Genomic DNA, 7,875 nt, shown 5'->3' on the forward strand with positions numbered 1-7,875 from the left:
TCATATCATTTTGTTAATCTTTTCAATTTTAATGGAGGAGCATGGTGTATTAGATTCACTTAATGAGGATAGAGATAGAGATACCACGTATTCAAAGAGCTGCCACAGAATTTCAGAACCGGACGGTTGTGGAGAGAAGCCAATTGGTGGAACAGTGTTGGCTCCAGTGGCGAAGGCAAGAATTGTCCCCAGCTTCTGTGTTCCGTCTTGATCTAAAGGAAAAGCAATACTGTCAAAAATGGCATTAAAGACAAAAACACAGCAAGCATTTCTACTTTTAACTGATTCAATGAAAAGATGCACTGCATTATAAATTGAACACAATGCTTAAAACGCTAAATTTACCTTCTGCATCTGTTAGGTAGTCTCTCCAGAAACTAATGACAACTGCTTCAGCATGCCTTTTATTGCTCCCAGCTGGAGAAAGGCAGATGGTAAAGAGGCTGTCAAGAAGGTCAGCTGTAAGCACTGAAGGTGACCAGCATAGAAGGGTGCGAAAACTCTGGGTGATCTTGGATTTTGTCCAGCACCTCAAGTGTCCGTAGTCCATCCTGAAATCTAAATGATAATCAGAATTACCTTTAAAATCACATCAAAAATGAATGGATCCAAGAAGTATAATCTAAAACATGAATTTATATATACAATAATTTTTACTTCAGATTATTCACATCATCAAAAGTGTATATCCCAAATCTGCATTTTTCATGTGATGCTGTCACCTTTGGAGGCATGGTGTACCTACACATAAAGAAATGTCACACAAAATTCCCAGAATACAAGGCAATCAGCATGGGTTTGAGTTACTTATTGGACAACAATAAATAAATACATACATACCTTTCAAATGGACCACGGACTCTGTGTATTACTTGGAACATGATAATGTCATGTATAAGCAGATCCTTGTCTTCCAGCCTCCGTAGCGGCCTCAGGCAGCCAGCATTGGCTAAGTATTCCTGAAGTGGCTCAGTTGCTACTATCAGATCTTCAAAGGATTTACACTCTTTAACCTTCAAATAAAAAATTAATGGGCCCCAATTAATACATGGAGTAGAACGAAATGCACACTGTCAAGTGTTCCTTTGACTGTGAGGTGCCCACACTTGAAAAAGACCAGACTTTGAATTTCACTCAACTTTATTGTGACCAGCTAGTTTGATAGCTGGTAGGTAGCAGCAGGTAAAAAACCTTTCAACACAAAAATAAAGAACATTCCATTAACCATTCAGATAAATTACATGCATTACACAGAAGACAGATGAAATAACAAAATACACTTCAGTAAAGCCATTTACCATGTGGTTAACTGTGTTAATTTAACTGTGGTTCTTAAATATACAAAATGTGTCTTCTTTGCATTAACACTTTTTTATAAACAATTGTATTTTAAAGTATACATTTTAAAGTTCAAACATTTTAATAGACTTTAAGGATTTTCTTTACAAAGAATTATTTTCTTTAAATCAAAACCAAACATTTATTCACTAGTTTTACGATCCACCCAAGGATTTGGGGGGTAACTATTTTTAATATTAATTAACATAAATATGTGGGAACACTAACTGAACAAACAATTTATTCAACCTTAAACATTCATTTTTGTCAATATAATTTTTTAAACTTAAATGCAGCAACTATTTCCCTAAGCGTAAAACATTTGCACAACTGAGCTTCCATAGTTCCAAATATATGTGCAGCAAATGTGAGCTCAAGAGCTTACCGATAGCCCATCTTGTTCAAAGTCTTCCTCACAGTGGAAAAGTGCTTTGTTTGCCATCCTCTCAGTATGTTGCTCACGGGTCAAATGACTGCTGCATGCATTTTAAGGTCTACTAGGCACGCCCACCCTTGATTGCTCTAATGTGGCTCACCTGGCAGGGTGGCGCACACCAGGCCGTGCTTAGTTGTTGATTGCACCCAAGGTCTAATCAGTGGCCATGCGCACGCAGCAGCACCGAACAGGTAGTGGGCAGGAGGAGGAAGAGAGGAATAACAGCCACACCTACTAGGCCAGCGCGACACACACAATACTAAAACATTATCCAACAACTGACAAATCAGTTTTACCCTTTTAATTTTTTCACGCAGGTCACTATCGGCAACATCCTCTAAAACTGGTTTAGCCAAATCTGGGCCATCAACAAGGCAAGAGAAGAGTGTTGGGGACAGAAAGCCTGCTGGTGGACCACCATGTACAAGGCTTACTGCAATGGCTCTGCCTGCAATGAAGTACCTGTCCTCCCTCATGGCTAGAAATAATGAAAAACATTACATGTCAATAGATGCATGAAAGCGCTTGACACGAACTTCATAAAAATGATTTTTTTATTGCATTACTCCAGGGATATCAGCCTAAAATCAATACATACCAGCACTATCAAGCGCCAAGTTCATTTTGCCTTCTTCACCCTCAAACATTGGAGACAGGGGTAAAGCTTCGATCAGAAGTCTTAGAAATTCTCTTCTTGGTCCACCCAAGTCAACAGCCTCTTCAGGTACTCCCATATCGTCAGAAAACCTGACAGAAATTGTGTGGCATGGATCATATGTCGCTTGTTTAAAACCTCTAATTGCTCCATCCAGGACTGTTGATCTATTAATGTTGAACTTGCATTTCTTCTGTTGGTTTACTTTTGCAGAAAGTTCCTCCAAAATATCTTTTGCTGATACCAAACAACTTGAAGTCCTGTAGGATTAAAAAAAAGAAAAGAAAAAAAAAGAAAAAATATTGAAAAGAACATCAGTAAAAACATTCACATACAAGGGCTACAAAGACATACAAAGTTTTGTCAAAATCAGAATCAGCATACTTTATTAATCCCTAAAGGAAATTATCATAATCATAAGCAAAATGTACAAAGGAGTATATTGCTCAGTGGCTTTTTATATTGTTTATATGTTTTGGAGAACTAGAAAGCACTAGAGCAAAGAAAAATAGTTTCAATGCACAATAAGTAAATTTCATTTCATTGTCAGATAGGCTGTTAAAAATTCGCTGCCTATTTCAAATAAAATAAAATTTGCCAGCATTACAGCATTATCATTTGACTCTGTAGACATTATTCAAAAAACTGTTTTGTTAACAGCAAATATAAATATCATATATGCATATAAATATCTGAGGATGGATTACACTCCTTCACAACACTGGTTACAGTATTGGATTGCAACAAATATGGTGTGTTTAATTGGCTACTGTAAAACATTTGTATTTGAAACTAACCTTTCGCTCTGCAGGCTTGCTAGTATAGCCTGGTTAAGTTCCTCATCATCAGAAGACATGTCAGATAGTGGAGTCATGATTGAAAGGTATTTATCGTAGTTTACAGATTGACTGTGTGTTGATGTAGAGGGTAATGCTGAACAATCATTCTCTGGATTCCTGGTCTGGTAGGGTGAGCTTGAGGTATTTCGGCACGTCAGGACCAGAACTGGATCACTTAAAGATGCAGATGATGAGGTAGAAGGCTGACTAGTGGAAGGGTAGATTTCCAATGAAGACACTGGTAACTGGCTGAAGGAAATGTTTGTTGAAGCGCTGCTGTACTTGTGTGAGATACTACTTTCATGGGTCAAGGCAGGAGTTTCCGTTAATAATGTTCCATTACAAACTGATGAGGCAGGAGATTGCGTCGGAGCAGAGATTGGTTGGAAGGCAGCTGTTGAACTGGCAAAACTGTCTGAAGATGATGAGCGCAGCTGCCTTGATGAAACAGGGTTTTCTTCACAGTTTTCCTCACTGCTGTAGCTTGTAATATCATCCTTAGAAATAAAATAATAATTATAATAATTCACATATATTGAATTTGAACATTAAATACCATATATCCAACCTCTTCTGCTTATTCTTATCAGAGGTGGGGTGGTTGGAGCCTATCCCAGCTACCATAGGGTGAGAAATTTCAAGAGTTAATAGATCTTTCTCACAATTACTTTTACATACTAGGCAGACAAAATTGTAACACATCTCCTGAACAGCAGTAGTCTTACGTTCTATAATTCACAAACAGTCCAACAGAGCAGCTGTAAATTTAGTCAATACCAGAGCTTAGGATTAACATTTTAAAAAAGGAACATTAACTTGGTACTATTCTATCCAACTACAAAAGGTGAAAGGCAAGTTTAAAAAGAACAGAGATGAGAAAGTTCAAAGGTTGTTTATGCACCAATTTCTGGTCTTCATATTATTACTGTACAGTGCTATGTAGATTCATTCAAAAGTCAAACAACGTACCAAAATTGGTTTTGATGGTCTGATGTATAGGGCTTTCGATTTATAAATTTTATGTATGAGATTTGCATCCAGCTCCTGTCCTGCTCGCAGTTTGGGCGCAATCAGTCTGTTTCCACAAGCCATCAGAAACTCCAGGCTGGAAAACAGTTACAGTAAGTTGTAAAATGTTTAAAATCCAAAACAGCAAAAATGTTCCAATAACTTTTTTAGAGCTAATCTTGTTTTCCTCTTTGAATCAGACTTAAACCAGTAGTAGCAGAAGTAAACTTTATACAAATGTCAAAAAAGTATGCCAAAAATGGAGTGTTCAAGAAAGGATAACTGATTTGGTTCTTTTATTTTAGTTTACTGATTCATGTCTACCTGTTCTCTGACTTAAATCGTTATGTAAAGCTTTGAAATGCCTAGATATCGAAAAGACTACTGACAAAAGCTGTGTCGCATTAGGTTTCGACTGCTAGCACAACCTACCTTACATCAATAGAAAGTTTATCTCCAAAGGCGTCCCTTATTTGTTCAGAGACAGTTTTCTGGTCCCAGGATTTTTGGAATTCAAATCCATTCAATATATGCCCTTGTTCATGTAAATGTTGTTTTGTGCGATGCTTGACAACAACACTGCTTGATGGCCGTGGAAGAAGGATGACATCTTTGTTGAAAGTATCATGATAATGTGTCTTGGCCCTATGAAACAAAACAGAAACTATATTCAGATTTATGTATCTTTTGTTTTATTTACCTATACTTAGACACTATCAGTTCCTTAAGAAAGTTGCTAATGTCACTTGGTAGTGACCAGCTTACATGTTAAACTGTTGCTAAGCTTTTATAAATAAAATAAAATGTTGCACAGTTTATATTTAAAAAAAAAAACAGTATCGCAGCTAGCCATTTAGCCCACTTGAATATGTTTAAAGTTGCTTGTGCATGTAAGAGTTGAGTATAATAGCAAACACAAATAACAGAAACATAATTTGAAAGAAAAAAAATGCATAAAGTAATAGCATGCCTATAAATTGCCTTTGAAAAAAAAATGGAAAATGTACGTAAAATAGAAAATGTTTTGGGGTTTGACCATTTTAATTCACTGACGCTTGAATTAAAAAAAAAAAAAAAAATTTTTTTCAGGATTTCCCCTGTTATCGAGTATAAGGTTTTGGGAATAGAGGGGGTACCTAACAAGTTATTCTAGGGTTTAGGAGAAAACGCGGAGGGTTTTTTAAGGAGTTTTCCCTGATTATGTATCTAAGGAGGGTTAGGGTTAGGGGATCGCGAAAGTTTTTTCTGAGTATGAGTTTTATTCTAAATCTACAAATGCATAAAAATCGAAATAAAGTTTTCCCCCAAGGCATGCAGCCTGTATTTGTGGCCATACTGAACGTTACAAAAGCACAAGTTTAACTAAACAATTTTAATATGGTTTAATACATTTTTAAACACATGAGCACGGAGCCCGAGAGAGCACAGTCCGGAGACACAGGCGCGCCCCCGCGCGCCCAGACACACTGACCCGCCACCAGATGGCGTTTTTTGAGCATAAAAAAGTAAAAACTTTTTAATGGCTTAAAAAATAAAAGAATGCTATTTAATATATAAGAAAGTATCTAAATAATCAATTAGTTGTTTTTAGGGGGAAAAAAGCAATGAGCTATGAACTAGCATATTTTTATGAATATCATATTTTTTATGAATATCATATTTTTTTATGAATATCATAATTTTATGAATATCATATTTTTATTACTTCCTTAATTACTTCCTACTTCCGGGGCTCATGAATAATTTATTGGGGGTCATAAATCACTCAGTTTGACATAAGGGGTATAATATCACTCTCTGCTGTAAAAGCTACAGACCGATAAGTCTGACCTCCTATGATAGTAAGATTTTATCTAAAATTCTGGCTAATCGATTAAACCGGGTAATAACCTCTCGTACATGTAGATCAAGTTGGTTTCATAAGCTCACGCTCTTCAGCTGATAATATTAGGATGTTAATTGACATTATGTGGGCGGTTCAGGACAGTCATTCTCCCATAGCTGCGATTTCGCTGGATGCCGAAAAGACAGAGTCGAGTGGAGATATCTATTCGCCACTTTGGAGTGTTTCGGTTTTACCAAAAGCTTTATCAACTGGATTCAGCTCATATATGTACACCCCAAGGCATCGGTACTTAGACCTATTATGGAATAATAGGGCCTTCTTTTAAACTAGGTAGAGGGACTAGGCAGGGGGATCCCCTCTCCCCACTCCTTTTCGCTCTGGCCCTTGAGCCACTGGCAGTGGTTATTCGTAGGGAGCCCAATTATCCAGGTGTCAGTATAGGGAGAGACTGTCATAAACTGATGTTGTACGCCGATGACATTTTGCTTTTTATATCAGACCCAGAAAAGTCTTGCAGGCAATAATAAATACGTTTTCAGCTATTTCTGGTTATAAGGTGAATTGGACCAAATCGGAGGCCCTTCCGTTAACTAGTTATTGTCCTAGGTCACTTTTTCAAACCGGTATGTTTTCCTGGCCTCAGAAGGGCATTAAGTATTTAGGCATCACTTTCCCGCCTCATCTGTCAGACCTGATAAAGATAAATTTTGAACCTTTACTCAGCGATATGAAAATTAATATTGATCGTTGGTCTCAGATGTATATTTTAATGTGGGGAAAGGTAAATGTAATCAAAATGGTATGTACACCTAAGTTCAATTAATTGTTGCAGGCAATCCATGTTCCTTTGAAATGCATCAAACAATTTGACCAGCTTTGTAAAGCATTTATATGGAATAATAAAAAGCCTAGATTGAATCTGAGAAAACTGCAGAAACCAGTGGACAGAGGTGGGTTAGGGATGCCTAATCTACTTTTATATCATTATGCTTTTTCTCTTCGGCATTTGGCACATTGGTTCTTACCCCCTGAGAAAGCGCCTCCTTGGTTTTCCATTGAAAGTACTGCTTGCTCGCCATTTATACCATTATATAGCTTATCAACTAACCTGTCCCCCCACATCCAATCGCATCCAGTATATTCTCATTTGAAAGAAGTATGGAAAAGAATGTCCAAATTATTCAAATTTGACCCATATCTCAACCAATCTGCTGGTATTTGGTGTAATCCCAAACTTTCTATTGCTAAACTACCTTTCTTTTGAAAGCTCTGGTTTCAGAGAGGTGTAACAGTGCTGGGGGATCTTTATGAAAACAGTATATTTAAATCATTTGGAAAACTTGCGGAAGAATTTGATTTACCTAGGCAGGAATTTTGGAAATACCTGCAACTAAGACATTTGATGGCCAATACATTTGGTTTATCAGCAAAGCTCCCTTTAAGCTGCAACTTTCTGGAGGAAATCAAAAAAACCTTTGGGCATGGACAAGATGCATCAGCTTAATACAAAATGCTTTTATTAGCTTCTGATCCTAACACACTGTCCCTCAAAAGAACGTGGGACTTAAATCTCAGCTTTACAGTGGAGGAATGGCATCCTCAGGAATCTGAAAAAAATGTCACGTGAATTGCGTTCAAGATTGGTGTCCAGTATACTCTTTAAATAGAGTATACTGGACACCCTCACGGTTGCATAGGGTGGGTCCAAAGCTGGACTGGGACAAAAAATCGGCCCGGGCATTTTGACTAGAGA

General features: G+C 37.3%; 1 pseudogene across 1 annotated transcript; it reads right to left on the reverse strand.

The window, feature by feature from the left end:
• Positions 1-6,048, reverse strand: LOC113015883 (G2/M phase-specific E3 ubiquitin-protein ligase-like; annotated as a pseudogene). The gene is made up of 7 exons (XR_013905520.1): positions 4,238-6,048; positions 3,227-3,765; positions 2,373-2,689; positions 2,071-2,252; positions 841-1,013; positions 346-558; positions 1-212 (listed from the first exon to the last, which is right to left on the reverse strand). The product of XR_013905520.1 is annotated as a G2/M phase-specific E3 ubiquitin-protein ligase-like (transcript).
• Between the last annotated feature and the right edge of the window lie 1,827 nt (positions 6,049-7,875).

The sequence above is a fragment of the Astatotilapia calliptera genome, chromosome 23, assembly GCF_964374335.1.
Source record: "Astatotilapia calliptera chromosome 23, fAstCal68.1, whole genome shotgun sequence".
In the NCBI taxonomy this organism is placed as follows: domain Eukaryota; kingdom Metazoa; phylum Chordata; class Actinopteri; order Cichliformes; family Cichlidae; genus Astatotilapia; species Astatotilapia calliptera.